This window comes from Mirounga angustirostris, unplaced genomic scaffold (genome assembly GCF_029215605.1).
Source record: "Mirounga angustirostris isolate CCGP_5_RB_7025 unplaced genomic scaffold, mMirAng1.0.hap1 SCAF_8, whole genome shotgun sequence".
In the NCBI taxonomy this organism is placed as follows: Eukaryota; Metazoa; Chordata; class Mammalia; order Carnivora; family Phocidae; genus Mirounga; species Mirounga angustirostris.
In genome coordinates, this window is record NW_026991716.1 from 77,595,853 (window position 1) to 77,608,300 (window position 12,448).

Consider the following 12,448-nt stretch of genomic DNA (forward strand, 5'->3'; position numbering starts at 1 on the left):
CATATTGAGCTAGAGGTACCTGAGAGACTTCTAAGTGGAATTATCAAACAGACAGTCTTAGGGAAAAACATGGCACTAGGGAAACAGATCCTGGCCTGCTGACAATAATTTAAGTCATGGAAATGAATAAGGTCACCTAGGGAAGGTGTGTCAAGTGAGAAAGAATAGGACTTAAAACAGAGCCTTAAGGAATAAAATATTTAAGGTGTGGGTGGATGCAGAGGAATTGTTAAAGAAATCTGTGGAAAACTAAAAATTATGATGTTGTGGGAACCAAGATAAAAGGATGTTTCAGTGCTCAATACTTCCAGGAAGTTAAACATGAGGTGTCCACATGTGGGTGTGTAAGATTCCTTGCAGTATGGACTTGAGTCCAAAATAGGAGAAGAGGGGTCTAGGTCAGGAGCTGAACACAGGCTTTGCTCATATTACCACATTCTGGTGAAGGTAATATCATCAAAGTAGGAGGATGGAATATATTTCCTTTACCAGCTTGTTGTCTTGAGTTAGAACTTACAAATATTTAGACATGTAGTATGTGATCCTTTATTTGTATTCTTGCCCTGGACCCACAAATATTAGGAGAAGGTCTGTTTTTTGTGTGTTAGGTTTCTATTCCTACATACTAGTCTACAGGTAAGCTGTTCTCAACTTGGATTTGCAATTTCCCAAATTTCCCACAATGTCTCAACTCAGTCACCATCCCAGAGGTAGTGATGTTAGCCTCCCTTCAGCAACATACCCCTTCACTTTCTATCCATTACTCAGTTTCATTTCTAGCCCTTTACCTATCTGACATCATCTTATTTAATTATTTGCGTCCTTGTTTACTTTCTGTCCTCCCACCCCTCCCCATTCCTGCTCACTGGATGTTAGTTCCACTTGGGACAGGGATTATAAGCATTGTGCTCACCACTGTCTCAGGATTTAGAACAGCACCTGAAATGTAGTAGACATTTAAAAATTTTCTAAAATGTAAATGAGTATCTTTAATTCTAAGTAAATACTGTTTAATTTATTTCAGGTATAAGGAATGATTTAATCACATGTTTATCATGGAGATTTCTTAAGTATTTGAGAGTTTTGAAAATGCTTTGTTATCCTGGTCAATTTAAATCTTTCTCCAATCTTAAAATTATTCATTTTTAAGATATTTCACTTTCTAGATTTTGCAAGGATAACTTTAGTTCCTCTTCTTTCCAAATACTCATTACTATTTAATGCATTTAAATTGCTTATTGAAATTGAAATGTTACTGTGATGCTAATGATTGCTTTCAGAAATAACTGATATTTTAACTAAAATAGATATAAAATCAGGGGTGCCTGACTGACTCAGCCAGTAGAGCATGAGACTCTTGATCTCAGGGTCCTGAGTTCAAGCCCTATATTGGACATAGAACTTACTTAAATAAATAAATAAATAAATAAAACAGATGTAGAATCAAACAGAATAGGCAGATTTTTATTTTTTGAGCTTCTGAGGCAAGCTTAAACATCATGATATATTTTAGCATTCGTTTTTAAAAGCAAAAACTTAATCAGATAAGAATATACTTCAGAAATAAAAATAATCTTCATAGAAGTACTGCTCTTCACTACAAAAGTGCATTCATTAAGTATTTTATTTCACAGACTAATATGTCAAATTAGTGTTCTTAGATGGTCTATCAGAAGAAATTCCAGAAACAAGTTGACTTCATTTATGGGAATAAATAAGGGTGTTTTATTTCACACAGCCTCAGGGAATCACAAATTAAAACTTTCCACTAAAATGAATGCCATCTACTGTTCATTATTTCAACAAACAAACCACTCCACTCTGCTGAAGTTGCAATCAGGATAAGGGATATATAGTGCTTGAAACCTGCAAGGCTGAGAGGGCCTACTTTGCATTCTTATTCGTAAACAGCCCATTTCACATCTTCCTCTGAGTTCCCCAGCACCCCACAGAGCTACTCTCAGTGGTGCAAATCTCCATTAAGTAAATAGAGGATCTGTATTTAGAAGCCATCTCTGGGAATTCATAGTGTTCTGAGAGGAAAATTGGTACTATCAAGATTAAGGTATTAATGAAAAGTTCTGTTAAATTTCTGTTGGGATGCTAATTAATCTTCTAAAAATTGTTAATCAATTCAATTATGTAACGTGCTTAAACTTTAACACATGGTACAGGAAAAGAAACAGGGTCTTTCAATTATGCCCAGAGGCATTCAGAAAGTTAAGGGAAATAAGTCTAAACGAAAATCATCCCCCAGTGGTGTTTTAGCTTGATATTCAATATTCACTTGTTCTGTCATATTTGATAAGTTTGGGAAATCAATATTTAAAGCTCAGATAGTTGGAGAAATACTGGAAATATTAGAAAAATTCAGGAAATGTAATTATGACGATTATTCTTTAAATGGAATTTCCTACTTGTAGTGCAATTTTAGCATGGATTATTAAATTCATGCCGGGAGCTTTAGCTTGAATTGTTAAAGAAATAATCCAATATTTTTTTATTATTTGAAGCCTGACTGACCACACTGTCAATATTGAGCTAAATGAGTTACCTTGTAAGTTATGCTATATTCCTATTAATATTACAACATTTTGTTCATGTTGTTAGGAATATGAATCATATCAAAGTTGTTAAATATTAAAATGTCAATCCATCTCTAAATCTTAATGTATATGAAATGGTATGTGAAAGTATGTAGTACAGTGCCTAGAAAATATGTGGTGTTCAGCAATGTTAGTATGAATGAAATACTAGATAGAGGAACAGAAGTAGATGACATGATGTGACAACAAAAGTTAGCCACAGCCTACAGTTCTATCAGTGAGTATTACTCCTGGAGAATCTGATCAGGTAGGTCTAAAATGTGACTGAGGCAGCCTTAGTTTCTATTTCCCAGCCTGGTTGGAGTTGAGAACAGTTAAGGTCACATATAGGTAATAGCATGTATTTTAATAATTCATTTTGAAGAACTAAAAATTATACAACTTTAATCTTGGGCCTATTTTTCTATTGTTGAAAATAAGAAAGTTGATGTTAGTGATTCTGTTCTGATTTATAATACATATCTTTTGGCCACAGTTGAAGGCTGTTTCCAGTAGCATCTATGGAACAATTCACCTTGGTGAGGACACATTGATCTTGGTTGAAATCTTTGGTTTTATAAATTCAGTAAATCAATTTTATTGGTTCACTCAGAGGCTGATTAGGCTTTAGATTCCTGCTTGTCAAAACCACTAGTGACCAAAAGAACTAAAAGCCAGTACTATAGTATGGTCCTTCTGAGTGAGGGGCTGAAGAAAGGGAGCCTAGTTAAAGCGGGGGACTCTAATAATAGAGTAGATTAACCAAAGAAGCTTGAAAGGGGTGGTGTATTTAAAGATTATGGTGCGGTTGTGATGAACTCACCAGTGTCCTATGAAATCATTTTACCAACATTCTCTGAATACTTTTATAAAGACAGTAACTGGCATTGTAACTGTAGAAAGATTTCTCATTTTAATGGACCCTTGAGGTTCTTTGTAAAATCACCAAAACCTATTTACCTGAAAGTTTAGAGCCATATTACTGGTCCTAGCTTCTATGGAGCTATTGAATTAGATTCTACTACTACTTGTAGCTGCTAACAATCCAGTTCTAGGCTTTTGCGTATTGAACTATCAGATGATCAAATTGCTTTTGGTATATTGGGATCCCTTAAAAATAGGTTAATTGTAACCTTATTTGTTTGCAGGATGTTTTTTGAATATGGGCCTTCTCTGGAAAAATGTGGAGCCTTTTCTGTTTATTTATTTGATGAGATAATTATACTTTAGGATTGCATCACTATGATTTTTCTAATAGTATTTCTTTTCTTATCTGATCATTTATGGATGTAAGGCCAACTATGCTTAAAACTTGGTGGTGGTGTGGTGAGATTCTTTGGTTTCAGGGAGAAGAAATAAAAGTTGAAATTTAAGCAGAGTAAAACATTTTAAAGAGTGCAAGTTCAATTAATCATTAAGAATGAATCTTCAGGGATGTTTAGGAATATGGTCATACTGTAATGAGTATATCAAATATAATGTTGTTTTACTGCATGGCCATTATGTAGAAATTTGTAATTTGGAGATGATGAAAAATATTATCATTCAGTTTATGTTAGGGTTTTAAATCTTTAATTTTTAAAAACTTTCCTAGTAAATACTTGTGTTTCCTTGATAAATGGTACTTGCTTAAGGTTAGTATGTCATTATCCTGATCAAACTGGATTCACAGCCTAAAGGGAAATTTCATTCTGAAATCTAATGAAGCAACTCTTGATCAATCTAAATGAGAGTAAGTTTTATACCGTCTCATATATCCAGACAATTCAAAAGTTTATTAATCAATATAAGCTATCTTCATTAAAAGAGAGACAATAGCATATTTGAATTGACGTATGGTCTTTATTAAACTAACAAAAATGGAGTCATCTTTGGTTTCAATTTCATATAATATTGCTTACCTTAACTTTCTTGCTCAGAATTGATTTCTGCTTTTTCTAAAAGACTCATTATCAACTTTAATAAACCTCAGACTGATCCCCTTTGGAAAACAAAGAATACGTTATTTCCTGAGTCTCTAGCTTAATTTACCAAAAAAAAAAAAAAAATGCATATCATCAAAATTGATAATTCAGCTCCAGTTGAAGCATATTGAACTGACATACAAAAGATTTCTTTTTTTTTTTTTTTAAAGATTTTATTTATTTATTTGAGAGAGAGAGAGTGAGAGACAGAGGGAGAAGCAGACTCCCCGCGGAGCAGGGAGCCCGATGCGGGACTCGATCCCGGGACTCCAGGACCATGACCTGAGCCGAAGGCAGTTGCTTAACCAACTGAGCCACCCAGGCGCCCGACATACAAAAGATTTCTGAAAGCAGCAAAATTTAGCTGGAGGACTGTAATAAGATGTGAAATCTGGGTTAAAAATTTAGTCTTGAAATGCCATTATATTTTGAGAAAGAATGTGGGAGATTTAGGACGTGTAGAGAATAAGAAGTTAAATGACAACACTTCTTTCAAGATGCTTTTTTTACTTTAGATTTTTAATTGACTTTATAATTGTGTTTATATTAGGAGAAATTGTTGGGGTTTAATCTATTTTTATTTTTGATATTTTATGGCTAAAATAATGTATATAACTAACTATCTCTTAGAAGAAAAAGTCCTACGTCAAAGCCGTCCCCTCTTAGCTAGGTGGTCAAAAGTAAACATTAAAAAATAAAATTGAGAGCTCACTGCAAGTGGGCTGCTATGGCTGTGTGTAGTGTTGTGGTGTATCTCTTCCTGGATAGCTCAGTACTAAATCATTAATCCACTCCTCCATCAAGCAGCAGTGATTTACTGAGTATAGACAGTAGTAGCTACTATACTATAGTGTCCTTAAAGGCTAGTTAGCATGGTGCTATGAAGAGTTTTATTTTCATATCTTCTCTTTTTATTCTAGAGCCTCTTCAGTTACACATACCAATTGCCATTTCTTGCCTGTTGTAGAAGACACTATGAGTGCCATAGTCATACCCTCCCAGATTCTTTTAGTATTTCCAAGCATACCAACTTGATTTTTAAGGTCCAGCTATTACATCTTTGTTGGGGCTAACTTTGGGTTACCAAAACTCACTTTGTTGACATGCTTGGGTGGTCTGAAAATGCATGAAAAGTAATATTCCTTAGGTAATGGCCCTTACCCCAGTGAACATGGTATAGAGGGATAAAACACGAGGCTCTTCACCCCTTTACTGGAATAATTCTAGAGCTTTCCTACGGTGTCCACTGTGGTATTTGGCTTATGCACCGTGTATTAGCTGCCTTTCCTTTTCTGTAAAATGTTCTCATTTCCCTGTCAAGGTCACTATTTCAAATAAACCATGTGCACTCAATCCTTGTCTCAGGATTTGCCTTTAGGGGAAACCCAACTAAGAACTTGGTATTCTCTAAACAATAAAGATAGAATCTTGGTTGAAGCCATGCAAGTCTACAAAATTCAAATAGTAGGTACGATTTTTTTTTTTTTTTTACTTTTTCAGGACTGAAAACTTACATACCCCAATATATGACTGGCAGAATCTTACTGGGTATATTTGACTGTAAATTCACATTCAAGTAAATGCTGTATTGGATTCACCAAATGATCCACCAAATTGTTCACTTTAATTAATGGAAGCAACTGAATGGAATGATTACATACGCCATTTTTTTTAATTGAACAAAATACATTGAACATCCACTATGTGTCAGGTACTCTACGAGGCTTTAGAGATACAGCAATTAATAAGATTATTGATTAGTCTTTTTTTTTTTTTTGATTACTTAGTCTTAACTCTCCACCCTTTTATGGAAACTTAAAGTTGAGCTTATTTTGTTGTTTACATACTATTCTTACAAATCTTAATAGTTGTTAATAAATTATTGGTTTTACTCAATGTGTTTAATACTTTTCCCTAGTACTTGCATTGCAAGACTCAAAGTTGTAATACATTTCCTCTGTTATGCTTTCCATATTGATTGCTGCTTACTGATTTTGCATATTTGGTAGGTCTACTTAATCAGTCCTTTTTTTTCCTCTTCAGTTTCAGACATTCTTCTCTTTCAAGAATTCTCTTTCAAGAACGACTTCATTACTGTAGACTCCATTTTGAGGTCTTTATTATTCCAGTAATGTCTTACTGCAATTAGCATTTTTCAATGTTATCATATTTGGTTCAGCCATATTTACACTTAAGATTTTTTTAAAGTTTTTGATAAAGTATAAAAATGCTTACAGCTGAATACATTTTTATTAAGTAAATAAGTGGTTCAAAACACAAGTAATTCTTAATACTATGCAGAATAGCATATAGTAGTTTGAAATAAGTGTCACATTTAGCTTTTCACATTTTAGCTTCATTTAAAAAATATTAAGTTAAAACTTCCTTAGAAATGCATAAAATTCTTGTAAATGGTTATTGCTTTCCTGTCACATGTCAGGGTAAACATTTATAAATTAAAAGCTGTGGTTTTTTTTTCAAGTGTATGCATTGTTTGGAGTGTTCACCTGAAATTTGCACTCAGCTGAACCTTGAGGAAATAGCAGGAAGTTTATACACATAGAGTCTGTTATTTAAAGGTTTGTACTCATATAATATGTGTGTTCCTTTGAAAAAAATAATTATTAGTCATTCTCTGCCTTTAATATTTTTTGCACATAGAAGTGATTCTTAACACTCTGTAGTTGGCTTTTTACATGTCCACCTAATACTTCCCTTTCTTCTGGCATTAGCATCTTAGTTCTCCTTTGGAGAATGACCCCTCTCTGTACTTGGGTTTCAGGTGAGGTTGACTACTCCCCCCCGCCCTCCGCCCCCAACTTTCAATGGTGGGAAAACCATCTAGGTGTGGCCACAAAGAAAATACCTCCCTTTGGTCACAGTGATTGGTTCAGGAGTAGATATGTAAACCAAATCAGGCTAATCAGAACCAATAGACTTTGGCTAGAACTATGGGAAAGAGGCATTCTCTTTCTGCTAGGATTGCTAGACTGGTAGTTTGTATATCCAGAGCTACTACTAACTATTCCTATGACCATTTGGGGAGACCTTGCTTGAGAACAAAGCCTGTAAGGGAATTGGAGCATGGATGGAAAGAGACGGGATCCTAATGACAATGCCTGAGCATCTGGGTTCAGAGGTGTCTGGAGTTCTACCCCTGAACTACTTGCATTTTTTCTAACTTGCAACAGTAGGTTTTGTAATACTATATACACTATATGAAGCCATTGTTCTCCTTCCTCCAGCAAGACTTTTGTGATAAAAACACCAAATAAATGGACTTATATTTTAAAAATCTTTTGGCTCTTGGGATATATGCTAGAGTTAAGCTTTCTTTTCTGTGAAGCAATAAGAAGAGTCTATGATGTTGAAACCATAGTTAGATGCTTAAAGGAGAGCAGAGCTACTGAAACTGAGTATGACCTGAATCTGCAATCATAAAGAAGACCTATTATCCTTAGAGATACACTGTTTATTCAACAATTGTATACCAAGTTCCTGCTATTTTAGGCATGGGAATAGAGCAATGAGCAATACAGATAAAAGTCTCTGAACTCTCTGAGCTGACATTCTTGTGTTATTTCAGAAGACTTGGTACCCAGAACTGGAGCCATTTTGGGGGCAGGTGGCACTCAGGAAGACTTAATTCCTCTGCCTAAAACCCAGTGGTTTCCCACTGTACTTAAATAAAATCTAGAGGCCTTAACAAGCTTACCAGTACTGCATGGATCTGGTCCATGTTCACTTGTCTAAAACCTTATCCAAGAACTTACACTTCCTTACTCATGCTGCTCTAGGCAAACAAGCTTTCTTTCCTCCCTTGAACATTCATCTTTCTCACAAACAGTCACATCTTCTCTCCATCTTGTCTGTCTCTTCCCCTGACGCTTCACATGGTCACAGCTTAAATGACACTTCTTCAGAGAGACATTCCCTCCCCACCCAGCCTAAAGTGGGGCTCCTTAATATTTGATCTCTTTTTTCATAGTATTTATAATAAACTTAATATGTATCTATATATATATATTTTTTTTAGTGTTTATTTACCTCTCCCTCTCTGTGAGGTCAGAGACTATATTTGTTTTGTTCACCACTGAATTACTCAGTGCCTGGCATAGTGCCCAACACATTGTAGGGACTTATATATATTTATTGCATAACTATGTGGCTTGACCCCAGCCTCTTTAGATGTAGCTTTTACTGTCTTAACCCTTCTTTGAGCCTCATGCTTTCCAAGTCAAGGATCCTTTGTAGTCCTCTTCTTTAAGCTGCTTATCCTAGAGGTCATTCTGGTATAGCAGTCATCATCTATTTATGTGATAGGCTGGGCTGCAGGCACCAAACTGGGAGAGTGACCACAGAAACCTGATGAGATAACTGGAACCAAAACAGAAACCCCGCCCTTTCAACTAGAGTTTTTCAGAGTTGGAATTGAAAGGGGCAGGGTAATTTGGTCATTATGGGAGCACTGAATCCCAAACCTGACTGTGGGCTAAAGAGGTTCAGGCAACAACATGGAAGCCAGTGATGAGACTGGGAATATGGGCGAGTGTGTCAGCTTCTAAACTTGTTTGTTTGGAGTGTGATGTTTGTGTGAGTTGGAGGTGGTGTGGAGGACAGCTGTAACTACTTACATACTGACTGCCTGACACACAGAATGGCTGAATAACCAGGCAAAGGTGGGGGAATCAAAATAATCTGAGGTGCTGGGAGATGCCGGGGGAATTGGAGGCAGTAGAAATGATATGAGCTGACATACTGCTCTTTCCTATTCCCATTCTATACTGGTTGTTTTAGATGGGGTATAAACAGATCCTATCAGCCTACTCTGATCCCTTTTAGACTTCAAACCTTCTTAGAGCCAAGGTATTAATTTTTCTTCCTGATGTTTCATTATGAAAGTTTTCAAATGTACAGCAAACTTGAAAATATTTTACTGTGAAACCCAAATATTTACCACCTAGAGTCTAACATTAACATTTTTACTTGTTTTATTACATCTCTATTTAGCCCTTTATCCACCTATTAATATATCTTAACTTTTGATGTATTCACTGGTGAAAGTAATTGTAGACATTGGTACATTTTCCTTTAAGTGCTTCAACATTCATATCATTAACCGGAGTTCAGTATTTTTTTACATTTTTTTTCTTTTGAGGTAAGTTTTACATATAATAAATGTCCAAATCTTTAGTATCCATTTGCTGGGTTTTGACAAATGAATACCCCTATATAATCCAAACCCTATTCAGGTATAAAACATTGCCATCATCTGTGTAAATTCCCTTACACCCTTACCAGTTCAAAGGCCAGGGCTGTTCTGTTTTTTGGGTTTTGTTTGTTTGTTTGTTTTTATTTTTTCCCTATCATAGTTTGGAGACATCAGCTTATACAAGTTAGGGTCATTAATGAGCCCTTAAATAATCTTTCTTTAGTAGTTATTTGCTCTTCTCATGATTCAAATAAAAATTCTGCTTCCAAAAATTAAAAATCAATCAAAACTTGAAAGAAAAAACTTGGCACATAATGCTTCATAATGAATTTCATCGGTTGGGGCCTAGTGTTGTGTTATCTAACTCACATTGTCTCAGGGTATCTCATCTGACACCAGATACAGAATAAAGATAGGATAAAGGGTTACAAGTTCACTTTAATAGAAAGGGAACAGTATTTCTATGGTTATCACCTCCCTCCATCCTCCCCTCACCCCTTGCCCCAGGCCACTCCAAGGTCATTCTGGTCTCTTAAATTCTTACCAGTGCTTTTAAGAAGTCTCCATACAGGGGCTCCTGGGTGGCTCAGTCGATAGGCGTCTGCCTTCGGCTCAGGTCATGGTCCCGGGGTCCTGGGATCGACCCGCATCGGGCTCCCTGCTCAGCGGGAAGCCTGCTTCTCCCTCTCCCACTCCCCCTGCTTGTGTTCCCTCTCTCACTGTGTCTCTCTCTGTCAAATAAATAAAAGTCTTAAAAAAAAAAAGTCTCCATACATGTCATATATAATCTTGCTAACATGACCGAAATCATCTCTCTGTGTTAACAGTAGCTTATTACCCTCACTTGGTTTAAATTGGTACTCCTAAAGTCTCTGCTGAACTAAAGATGTATTTCCCAGGAGCATCCCCGGTCTCTTTTAGAAATAGACCTTTGGTAACCAAATCCCACTTCTCTTCTAGATATATATACTCAGACATGTCTGAATTTTCTGTGGGTTCATAGCTTAGCTTTATCTTGGTGTCTGCTGCTACTATTACAAATGATATCCTTGAAAACTAAACCACTGAGAAGGGTACACCTTTTTTCTAGTTGTTACTCCTGTAATACCATGGAAAACACTTTATGTTTTATGTTGGCCTTTAGCTTACATACATTCCTTTTCATGTATTAAAGTGAAGACTTAAGACATTTAAACATTGACACACCTGAACTACCTCTGCACATTGAATTTGGACTCTTATACACCATCTTATCAGCAATGATTTAGAAATCAACCAAAAATTTAGCTTCGCCTATCTCCTTGGTTTTATCCAAGTAGTGGTATTTATTTAATAGTTGAATATCCAATTATATTTTATCTTTATTTGAAAAATGAATGAACAGTAGAAAAATGAATGAGCTGGTAAAAACAAAGGCCTAAGTATCTTAATAATAAATTTAGGACAAAGACTATAATCATTAAATGAGATGAAAGCAATGATTTACCAATTTCAAAGATTCATTAGACATAAAAGTGGCTTGTCTTTATGTTGAGATATATTTTTTTTTTTTTTAAAAAAGAGAACAGGGGCGCCTGGGTGGCTCAGTTGTTAAGCGTCTGCCTTCCGCTCAGGTCATGATCCCAGGGTGGGAAGCCTACCTCTCCCTCTCCCACTCCCCCTGCTTGTGTTCCCTCTCTCGCTGTGTCTCTCTCTGTCAAATAAATAAATAAAATCTTAAAAAAAAAATATGTGGGATGTTTTAGAAATATACCACCAAAGATTGGGTTTAAAAGGTAAAGAAGAATGAGAGGTTTTGTAACATTTTGCAGCTCTTTGAGAAGAAAACCCAATGTTAAAATAGTTTATCATAATGTAATTTTCCTATTACTATTTATCAAAATTAATAATGATACACATACTATATGATTTTTTTTTATCCAGTGCAGATTTATCCCAGTATCATATACCCTCCCTGGGTTGTTGTCTCTTTCTCCTCCCCCTTCCCACCCCCTCCCCCACTCCTCCTCCTTCTTCCTTTTCTTCTTCCCACTCTTTCATGAGAACAGACATCCACATTTTAAATATTGATAGGTGCAGCCAGATTGCTCTCTAAAGAGCCATAAATCCCATTCTTGAGGTAGTAGGAAAATCTAAAAAGGATATAGGTTTATTGTTTTCATGTGAAGAAATTAATATGCTTTAAAAAAACCCTGTATTATTGTGTTTAAAATGTTCAGGTAGAGAAGATAAGTATGTTGTATTGAGAAACTATGTCTTAAAATTTTGAAATTGTTGCTTCTTAGAGGTTGGTAGTGTGGTTACTCTGAGGTAACATAAAGAACTGAAACTTGTATGTGTAGGTGTTGGCCAGGTGGAGTGTAGGAAACATTTTGGATACAGGGAAGAGCAAGTGGAAATACATGATATACAAACAAAAATCCAAATATTCAACATTTGAGATGAAATTAAGTATATATGGTGTCAATTATAAGATGGAGTCAATTATAAGAAATGAGGTGGTTCTGTAGGTACTGACACAGAAAGATATTCTTTATTATATTATTTAGGGTGAAAACACAGATGATAAAATCCTGTTGTTTTTTTTTTAAACAAACACTGTGTGTGTGTGTGTGTATCCACATATATTTGTATCTGTGCTCACAGAGATAAAGTGTCTGGGAGGGTTCAAACCAAATTGTTAATTG